This window comes from Polypterus senegalus, chromosome 6, assembly GCF_016835505.1.
Source record: "Polypterus senegalus isolate Bchr_013 chromosome 6, ASM1683550v1, whole genome shotgun sequence".
Taxonomy (NCBI): domain Eukaryota; kingdom Metazoa; phylum Chordata; class Cladistia; order Polypteriformes; family Polypteridae; genus Polypterus; species Polypterus senegalus.
The window spans coordinates 14,294,881-14,306,572 of NC_053159.1; positions in this window are offsets into that span (position 1 = coordinate 14,294,881).

Consider the following 11,692-nt stretch of genomic DNA (forward strand, 5'->3'; position numbering starts at 1 on the left):
CTAGAAAATGACATAGCAGCACTAGAAAAAGTCCAGAGAAAAGCAGCTAGGCTGATTCCAGGGCTACAGGGGATGAGGTATGAGGAAAGATTAAAAGAGCTGAGCCTTTACAGTTTAAGGAAACATGATTAAAGTGTCATAAAGAGAATTAGTCCAGTGGATCGAGACTGTTATTTCAAAATGAGTTCATCAAGGACATTGGGAAACACAATTGGAAACCTGTTAAGAGTAAATTTTGCACAAACATTCAAATGTTTTTTTACACAGAACCATAGGCACATGGAATAAGTGACCAAGTAATGTGGTAATAGTAATAATTCAATAATAATTCATTACATTTATGAAGCACTTTTCAAGGTACTCAAAGCATTTTACACAGTGAGTGGAGAGCCACTTCAACCACCACTAATGTGTAGCGTTCACCTCGATGATGTAATGGCAGTCATTTTTGCGCCAGAACACTCACCACACATTAGCTGTTAGGTGGTGAGGGGGTCAGAGATAGCCAGTCAGAGACAGGGGATGATTAGGGGGCCAGGAAGACTAGGCTGTGGTGAGCAGTTTAGCCTGGACATTGGGATACACCCATCCCATAGATCTTTAATGACCAAAGAATATCAGAATCTCAGCTTTACATCTCATCCAAAAGACCGCGCAATTTTTATAGCACATCATTCCCATCAATCCACTGGGGCATTGGGATCCATAAGCCACAGGGTAGACGCCCCCTGCTGGCCTCACCTACACGTCTTCCAGCAGCAATCTAAGCTATTTCTTAGATGGTCTCCAATCCAAGTACTGGTTGGGCCTGTGGTGTTATTGGTCCACAGCTCGCTCAGCAAAGGCTGTTTTTATTTAATTAAATAATCACCGCACTCGCAGCAGCTTAGTGAGGGGGTGTGGTGGCCATAGCAAGCCGCAGGGCGATCTGCCGTGTGGCCGTTTCTCACCTAGTGCACACGTGAGGGACTGCCCACATCTATGATTGTTCCTGTGGCTAATGTGCTGCAGCTGTTATGCCTATAAAGAAGCGCGAGTCGGTTAGGAAGAAGACAACGGACAAAAAAGAGGAGAGAACAAACAAGGAGAGGAGAGAAAGATGGAGGTGACTGGAAAAAGCAGAAAAGAGAGATGGTACGTGTGCACTCGCGGGCAGCTGCATGGAAGCCTGGGTGTTAGGCCGACACCCGGGAGTTGAAGTAAAAGTCGCTCCCGCTGAGCAATCATGTTGCAGGAGTGACCAAAGAAGGAGAGACTGTCTGCATAAGGCCGGGGCGGCAGCGGGAGTCGGGAGGCTTGGAGGTGAAGTCTTTGGTGTGGGCATCCTGGAAACCAAGGAGTCCAAGTCTCGGGCCTGGGATGAGTGCCAGACCGAAGCCAGGATCGGGAGGTCTCCAGACCTGTGAGTATGAGAGAAAGGGCAGCTGCAGAGAGGGCGTCTCCCCTGTTGCAAAGCCCACCCGGGAGAAGCAGGTGAGACGCTAGCATAGAAGAGCACCGGACTTATTGGTTTTAAGAATGCTTCCTGCAACGATTTTAACCTCTGGTTATAAAGGAGTGTGGTTCTGTTTTTTGTATTTTTAAACCTCCACATTTCTTTTAATGGATTATTTATTTGATGAAGACTTTGAAGCACTGCACTTTGTGGACACTTTGTTTTTGTTTTGCTGGATTTTAAATAAAAGCACTTTGCACCTTTTTTTACATCATCCCCTTGGTTTGTTGTTGCCTCACTGTCTAGCTCATCTCGGTTATAACTATCGACGGTGTTGTGTTCAAGGGCTCCCGAACAGCGATGGGAGTGTGGAGCAGAACCTGCATCGTCACAGGGCCGAACATGCTTAGCTTCAGGTGGATGACCTCTTCTGAACTGCAAGTGGTACAGCTGCTGGTGAACGGTTGTGGGCTTTAGAGACTTTCAAAACTCAACTTGATGTTATTTGAGAAGAATTTAATGGACAGGACTGCCGAGCTTTGTTGGGCTGAATGGCCTCTTCTCACCCAGATGTTCTGATGGATTTTTAGCTTTACAAGCTGTCATGTTGCTCAGCCTTTTCATGAGCTATTGCTTCTTCTCTGAATCATTATAAATAAGCAGTGTAGTAAACTATGCGCAACTGTTTAATGCTATGTAAAGAAAATAAATATAATCTATAAAACGAATGTGCCTATCATTTGGATAAAAAAAGTTGACGAATGAGGCGTGCTGTACGTGCAGCTAAATGTAATCACGGTATGCAGGCCAGTAAAACCTTTCAATGGAATTTGCAAATGTTTTCTACCTAATTATTCATGATGTGGAAAAAAAAAGCACAAAGGTGTAATTATTGTACAGAATAATCATTTTCCTTTTGACAATGAAATAAAATATTATTACATGGAGAATAATACATGAGAGGATTCCATGCCTTTGGCTAAATATTGTTCCATATTGAAACAAAGCAGGGTTTAACCTGTCAGTCAGCCAAATTATATGGAGGATAACACTGAGAGTTGTAGTGTGCATTATGAGAAGTGGAGGCACAGCTCAGTTGTGGGATGTGGCACATCCCCTAAGGGCACAGCACAGGCACCATGCATGTGCGGAGTGCATTAAATGTGAGTTTGTGCCTCTTAAACCATGCTTTATTGTATAATTAAAGGCTGCACATTTTGAAAATATTGAAGTCAAGCCTGCAATGCATTTTTACTTGGGGCCTGTCTGTCTGAAGTTATGGAGTAACTGCAGCATAATTAACATTCATTGCTTTCATGCAGTGATGCCAACCTTCCAACTTTCAGTCTCCCATTGACTTTATTTTGGGTGAGGTTACTGAAAAATAGTGGTTTTTAATTTTTGTGCTTCGTCTCTGACTTTTTCCAAGTGCTTTTTTGAGTCACATTTAACTAAAATGACTCACACTGCAATAGGACATGCTTCTTGAACAAAGGGTACTATAAATAAGAACAAAATGACGTTTCATAATTTCATAATAATAATCACATTTTTTTAATGATTGTGGCAGGATGGGCACATTTGTTAGTGTTGCTGCCTTATTTCTGCTGAGGTATGGTGATGTCTGAAAAGACAGTCAGCCAAAAAGGACCTGGTGATGGGTCAAGTACCTGAAAGTCCAGACGGTAGTGCACCTAAACTGAACAAATGTCAAAAAGTCTGAATTAGCGTAAGCCGTCCTAATTCAGGATGTTCACAAGAAATGTAATCATTCGTGAGGTGAAGTACAGGATAAACAAAAATAGTTGAGTCAAATATTACATGCGCCTCAATTTCATTGTTTAAAGTCTAAATATCCATCCATCCATCCATTATCCAACCCACTGTATCCTAACTCCAGGGTCACGGGGGTCTGCTGGAGCCAATCCCAGCCAACACAGGGCGCAAGGCAGGAAACAAACCCCGGGCAGGGCGCCAGCCCTCCACAGAAGTCTAAATATTCTTGGTTGTATTATTGGCTAACTAAAAAAGATTACAATATGCAAGCTTTCAAGGCCCCTTCTTCAGCCAAGAGAAGAAGGGGCCTCGAAAGCTTGCATATTGTAATCTTTTTTAGTTGCCTCAAAAGCTTCCATATTTTAATCTTTTTAGTTAGCCAATATAAGGTGTCATTTTACTTGACTTCTCACTACATTAATAATGGCTAACACGGTAGAACACCCTAATACTGCTTGGTTGCATTAGAAATTTATCATTGGTTACCCTCTGATAGAGGTCCATAGAGTCCTAGAGCCCAAGTAAAGGGTCAAAAATAAAAAATAACATCATATTCATAATCCCTGACCTTGAAATAGTCAAAAACGATATCCTAGATGCTTATGTGTGAAATTTGTCATTTTTAATGTTCTTGAAATGGCTCTTCGTGGACTAGGACCACTGGTAAAGAATTAAATATCAAACATATTATCATACTGAATGGAAGAATGGAGCGTGAGATCGACAGGCGGATCGGTGCGGCATCCACAGTGATGCGGGCTCTGCATCGGTCTGTCGTGGTGAAAAAAGAGCTGAGCCGTAAGGCAAAGCTCTCAATTTACCAGTCGATCTACGCTCCTACCCTCACCTATGGTCATGAGCTATGGGTAGTGACCGAAAGAACGAGATCGAGAATACAAGCGGCTGAAATGAGTTTCCATCGCAGGGTGTCTGGGCTTTCCCTTAAGGATAGGGTGAGGAGCTCAGTCATCCGGGAGGAGCTCAGAGTAGAGCCGCTGCTCCTCCGCATCGAGAGGAGTCAGATGAGGTGGCTCGGGCATCTGATCAGGATGCCTCCTGGACGCCTCCCTGGTGAGGTGTTCCGGGCACGTCCAACCGGGAGGAGGCCCCGGGGAAGACCCAGGACACGCTGGAGGGACTATGTCTCCCGGCTGGCCTGGGAACGCCTTGGGATTCTCCCGGAAGAGCTGGAAGAAGTGGCCGGGGAGAGAGAAGTCTGGGCTTCTCTACTTAAGCTGCTACCCCCGCGACCCGACCTTGGATAAGCGGAAGAGGATGGATGGATGGATGGATTGATTATCATACTGATGATCATTAACCTCGAAATACCATAAAAAGACACTCCATATGCTTATATTGCCAATCTTCACTTTTTCAAAGGTTTATGAAAAGGATTAACTTTGACCTCTTGTATCACGTGGCATGCATAGCTTCAAGTTCTTCTGACCACTTCTGCTAGAGACACCAATTGTTTTTCTTTCTTACCATACAGGTGTAATTACCTGCACTACATATGATCCAGAAATGGGCCAAAAATTATGAATTTTTGTTGGCCAGCAGAGCTAAAGAGAGCAGGGATGTCTAAAAAACTCAATATTTTGCATAAATAGCGTCACACACAAGTGACTAGGAGACACCGTTAAGGCTTGTCAATCTGTAATTGCACCTCCGAGCCAAGGGTTGGCAGTGTCTTATAACACTTCTGCTATTTTTCCCGCTGCAGATCCAGGAAGCAACATCTCGCCAGCACATTACATCATTTCCTCGTCCACCTCACCGACTTCATGGCCTTCACCACCTCCATCTTTCTCTAGTCTAATGATAGACTTGTGTCTGTGAAGACCGCACGTTAACTCATGTTTATTGTTTAGTCATATAATATCAGAGTTTGCCTAAGGGTGCTCAAAATCTCTCTCTTTCGTATTTCTTCATTTATGGCAGACATCTGTACGAGTCGGATGGTATATCATATGTGGGGGTTTTCTCACATCGGTGAGTCAGGGTCACCGGACAAAAAGCATTGATAAGTAATTGTTATGAACGGAAAAATAATGTGTTACAATTTGTTTTGCCAAATATTATTAAAACAACCACAAATTTAGAAACTGGACATGGAAGATGGCCGACCTTAAAACTGTTACACTAGTGACGTCACTGATAACAAGAACAACAATTGGCATTTACTTTTATAGCACCTTCAAATAGAAAGTATAATTCAAGGTGCTATACAAATGGTAGTCAGTGGAAACGCAGAAAAACAATCAAATAAACTAATTATACTAAGGGTCAGAGGGAAAATGAAAAAAAAAAATTCCAGTGGAGGAAAACCTCCAGGGTTCCACAACCAAACTCCCACCCAGATCTTGCTGCTGGGTATTGTATCGTAAATCCAAAATCGTAGATACAAAAAAAAAGGAACAAAAGAAATGGTCAGTCAGCACAGACATCATCGGGGACCGTACCTCAGTGTTCTTCATCTTTCCACCAGCCTCAGAGAATTTCAGCCAGAAAAGGTGGTGAGACCACACAAACAATTAGATTACTCACAGATTTAACAAAAAGCTTGATTATGATAGTGGCTTCCCATCATTCCGTGGTAGAAACTTGCATAGCAACTACGGGCAAAGAAGATGAAAACAGTGGTGTTCCATAAGGAAAATGAAATGTTAGCATACCTCAGACTCAGACTATATTTAAGGCTCAGAATATATTTAACATGGCAAAATTAACTCGAGATAGGAAAACTAATTAAAAAGACATATTCCACATATACACAGGAATATTATGGTAAAGCACGCTCAGGGTCCGAGATGGATCTGAGCAAGTGAAGGCGCTTTGGAGGAATAGAGCAGCTCATTTTGGACATGTGCAGAGTAGAGATGTTGGATACATTGGGAGAAGGGTGCTAAGGATAGAGCTGCCAGGTAACAGGACAAGAAGAAGGCCTAAGAGAAGGTTTATGGATGTGGTGAGAGAGGACATGCTGGTGATGGATGTGACAGAGCAAGATGACAAGGACAGGAAGATATGGAAAAAGATGGGGCAACCCCTAACGAGTGCAGCAGAAAGAAGAAGAAGAGGAGCAGCTGTTTTATCTTGGTAGAGTAATATATATATTGCTCTACTTTCCCCTATTGTATTATTAATATGTAGCCTCAGAATGCCTAATCTCACAGACTAATCACTGTTTATAAGGTATTATTGTATATAACTTATCCCCACCTTCCCTTCTATATCTATAACCTCAGGCAATTAGATGTAGTAAAAAGACAAGCAGGAGTTAATTTACACATAAAATAATGTATTACTGATAATATTCATAAATAATAACAAAATGCAAAGTACATTTGAATATTGGCAACCATACAACCTGATAAAATGGTGATGTGTAACTCAGGTGGCACACAGACTTGTAGTTACTTAAAATGTCTCTAGTTAAGGCATCATTGGTGCTCAGCTTTCTTCAGAACAGGCCTCAAGCCTGTTCAATATGTCTGCTGAGCTGTGCTCTTCATTGTGCTGTTCTTGTCAGTTCATGGTGTGATGGTCTTCATCAGTTGTTAACAAGAGAAAGATACTTCTACATCATCACAGGGTTAGCAAGAGAGATGCTTCTTCATCATATGTTGGTTAGAGAGAGAGAATGTGAGGTTAAGCACGTACATTTATAGATGTTCTCTCCAACCCCTAGAACCAATAGGACATCATGGTACTTAAAGGCCTCTGAGACAAGCCAATTCCAAACAGCCATACCTCAGACCAATGGGTGAAATAGAACATCTTATCTCCTGCAACCCAAACCATATGTTAAACACCCTGGCTTCCTTGCAGGGGAGTTGAAAGACTTTAGCAGAGAAATACTCATCAAACTGGTTTAAGACACATCCCCCAAATCCTGTCGTAAAATTAGTCGTAAACTTTGGGGGCAAACACGACTACCTCTCACCACACTACATTACATTGCTTAGCCTAGATTACAAATAAAGACATACAAAACATTTATCAAGTTATATGCAAAATCTCACATCACAACAGCAGTTTAGACCTTCTGAGTGTAGGTGAGCAGCAGGAAAGCCACGCAGCCATGGAGAACTTCATGGGGAGAACTAACGAATCACTCGTTTCCAGTTCTCATTGAGGTTCCACAGATTATTTAGTACACCTGAACTCACAGACTTATTAAAAGGTCCAGTTAGTTTAGTAATAAGAAGAATGAAATCGAGAGGAAGAAATCAAATTGACAGATCAAAAGAAAGTAGAGGAAAATCAGTCTAGAGCCAAGGCGGGTTGGAGGGAGAAAACAATCAGGGAAGCCCCAAGGAGGAGCATAGACTGAGGCATTCTGGGGCGGATCATCCCCTGTTGATTTTGTGGAGCAGGGAAGATCGAGTGGTCCACAAGTCTCTTGCTGGGCCGGACCAAAGGAAAGTGGCAGGATGAAGGAGTCTTGGTGGCTTGGAGTTTCCCAGTGGGTACCAACAGAGGTCGGTTTTATGGACTGTATTTGCCGGCATCCTCGCCCTACTTAGTATGCCAGTTAGGTGAGTAAAGGGTGAGATGAGAGAGAGAGACAGAGAGAGTGCTGGGGAATGTAAGGGAAGGAAACTCATTCTGCCTGAGTTTATCATTGATTTTAGCTGTTTATTGGATTTTTACCTTCCTGCCATACACTGTTTTTTTTTAAAGGATTATTTATTGAAGACTTTATTTAAACACCGCACTTTGGATGTTGTTCGCTATTTTAATAAACACACTATGCACTTTTGCACCATAAATGTTGTTGTGCCCCTCATTCACCCTAGTCTATCTTTGGTTATGGTTATGGGCATGTGAGACATCACAAATACATGAGAATAATCCTAAAGAGAAAATGATATTCATGATACTCATGTTTGAACTCTGGGACAAGCACCATATGTGTTGGGTTCGCACCCTCATGCCAGATACCCCGATTTTCTTCCCATCTCAAGGATAAGCAGATTACCTTGATTGGTGACTCTTAGTAGTGTGAGTGAGTCTGCACGTCAGGTTTGCTTCATACCTGGTGTTTTATGTTACCATGACAGACGTTGGACCCCCAAGAGAATGCATCAGAACATATGGACATAAAAAATAAATAAATAATGAATGGATGAATTGCTTTGCAGCAATCTGGGTCTTATTTTGACTTGGCTCCTGCCTGGTGCTGCTTGAGTAGGTTCTTTCCCAAACTAATCCTTCAAATGGATTAAGAAGTTACCAGAAATGGATGAATGGATACAATTACTTAAAAAGTAATGGAGAGCACACTGGACAATGAAGATGTTGCCTCCTCAACACTTCTTGGTGTATTTTATGGATTTTGGCCTGCTGATCACAAAAATTGCCTTCATCCAGCTTCTAATGTTACTTCCTTTATTCTCGGAGTAGGCTTTGTTAATCGATGGATGAACATGTTTAATCTTAACTAGTTTATTTGAAGTAACAGTGGAATACGAAGATTTTGCTTCCTAAACACTTGTGGATGTACTGTATGTCCTGCTAATCACAAAAATGACCTTGAAATTTTGGCATCACATACCATTTTATGATAACCATTTATTTTTGTGATTTCCTCTCATGTCATAAGCATATAGATACAGTACAACAACTACAACTAGAACATCTATGGTGATCTTACAGTGGTAGCACTGGAGCTCGGATATGTCAAATCCAGATGTTTCATTTTGGAATGGGACAGCCGGACCAAAGACTCTCGTTACAAAAGACTGGCCACTCAGTGAGCAACTGGACCAGGGCAGAAAAGTGTGGCATATAACGCCAACAAAGATGCTTCTCCCTCCTTTTCATATGAAACTTGGACTAATGAGAAAAGCAATGAATGAAAAAGGTCATGGATTTTGATATCTGAGAGAGATGTTTCCACCAATAACTGATGCCAAGATTAAGGAAGTCATTTTCGTTGGTTCACAAATGAGACACGTTACTAACGGCAGAAGATCTGTTAGTGGGGCTGGAGGAAATTGCATCAAGGATGTTTTGGTCTTCATAACTACAGACTATCACATGCGTGCACATGGGAGGCAGCTATAGAGCATGAATGGGTGTCATTACATGCCGGACCAGGGGATGGCAGTGTTCGCTGATCCTTTCTCTCTTTCCTCTGCAGACCAGCCGAAAACAAATCCCACCTGGGTCTTGAGATGTCACTTCCAGTTCTGACCATTCTGACGTCACTTCCTCCAGCTCATTTATATAACTGCCTTTTTCGTTTCATTTCACAGTTCTTTTGTCGATTCTGGTCTGTGAAGACCTATGTTTTTACCAAATATTTGTTACAAGTATATGGGTTGGCTACCCCAAACCTTCTGTCTTTTGTGTTCTCATTTATCACATAACTCAACAAAAAAAAGGCAACACAATAACAGAAATAGTCTCGACGGTAAAAAAAAAAAAACTCCAAAGAACTGAAATGCTACCAAATCAAACTCACACAAACTGAAGTAATCACTCGTCCGAGCTCCTCTCTCTTCTGCAATCCTCTCAAGAACGCAGGGACGTTCTTAGGCATATGCGAACTACACATCTGCGTTGTTGGGGCACCTGTCATGCCCCTGGCACTGCAGCCGTCTGTGCCAGTCCCTCATATCGTGTGTCACGATACCCTCCTCATCCTAAATTTTATCGTTCTTTTCCGGATGTTTTATTAAAACACCTTCCAGAGCTACGGGGGTAACAATTACAGGGCCTGCAACATTTCTGAACTGTGTAGGGCCCCCAAACTGCTAAGAACGGCCCTGAAGAACGCCACTACCTTCCCGGGGTCCCACTTTTCTTGTCCCTGGGACCGGAAGGGGTGAATCTTCCTTTGCACCTTACTGCACACAAAAACAGACTGAAACGCACCATTGTGCACATTTCTGTGTTTTTCTTACCAGGAAAACTAATTACAAGGAAATTCACAGCTGCCAGGCTGTTTCCTGAAGAGGCATTAGCTCTCTTGGAAATGTGTTCTTTTGAAATTGTGGCATATTAAATAATTAAACAATATCATAATATACCAGAAACGGCGATATCCCTCCCATCGTGATTACAGCGGTACAAGAATCACATGAGAAAAAATATCCTTTAGCTTACATTTAATGACGGTTAACGCGGTTACAGATGGGGAGGCATATGGACAGACTTAATCCAGGTGGGAAATCTGGATCAACACAGTCAGCCATTTTCTCGTCACCACGCTGGGAGGTTTTTCTTCGAACTTTGTCGATACCGCCTCCAAGGGTCTGGCTGTTGTCCAAGCCTTTATAATGTCTTGCTTCACTTGCTGGTCTTCTCTGTCTCTAAACAAGGGCTGAATTCCTCCTCCACAAAATACAGAAATATCATAGTGCTTACATGCCGATTCTCATTCCCCCAATAAGGAAAAAGATTTGTGCTGACAGAGGACAGAAATACCCTATTCTGTGTTTAAGCTGACTATACAAGCCTCCAGTTGTCTTTGGCTATCTAATCCAATGCTTGGCTAGCAATTCTAACTGCTGCGCCCCTGTGTGCCAAATTTAACATGCACATGTGAATAAAACTCATAACAGTATTGCCCAGATATAGTGACATAAAGAAAAATGTAGTATAACACAGGCCCACTTGTCTGCCGTGATCTAGCAACCACGCTTATCCTAGTGGAGGATATGCACACTCCTGATGATGAATATTTGTTTCCTCTTCTTCTTCATTTTGTCCCCACTTCAACTAGAGATCTTTATTTAAATAAGTGGTAGGCAGGCAAATGCAGAAATTAATGCATGAAAATGCTTCCAGACAGGAGGTAAATGGCTTTCTTCTTTTGCAAATGGCATGAATTTTAGTGGAGTTAAAACACTATTTATTCCTTGATTTTTTTTTTTCTTTATGAAGAACAACACTGAGTTTCATTTTGCACATCACTAAATTTATTTTACTAGCTGCCCCCCATGGCTCTGACCGTGTAGTGGTGAAACAGGACAAACTTTAAAAATCAGTTAACTAACAGGTATCTCTAGCTAAGCGGAGGCAAGGTCCACTCCAAAACGTGATGAAAGGTAAATCGATTCGAAAGAAGGATGGCAAGTGAGCAAGGAACTCACCCACTCTTGATGTCACGCTTCCCCTTCCCCTCGGCCCAAGGCCTTTATCTCAGATTAGCGCAAATAGATCGCTCCTCTATGCGAACTATGATACTAAGCACGATGACAAAAGTCACAAAATCAACCGAAATGTTCAGGCAAATTATAGAAAAAAAACTATCTAAATTCATTAAGGTATGGATTACATGGATTTTATATAAAGAGAGATTAGCTATGCTAACAATCTAAGGTAGACTAAAATCAAAATAATCAGTGTAGACTTTAGCGTTAGCATTTGCAGTCCACCATACAATGTATATGTCTCTGTTACATGCCATTTGGTATGTTTTGTAATGCACCATTTGTTGGAATGACAAATATTAGTAAGAAATGTTTG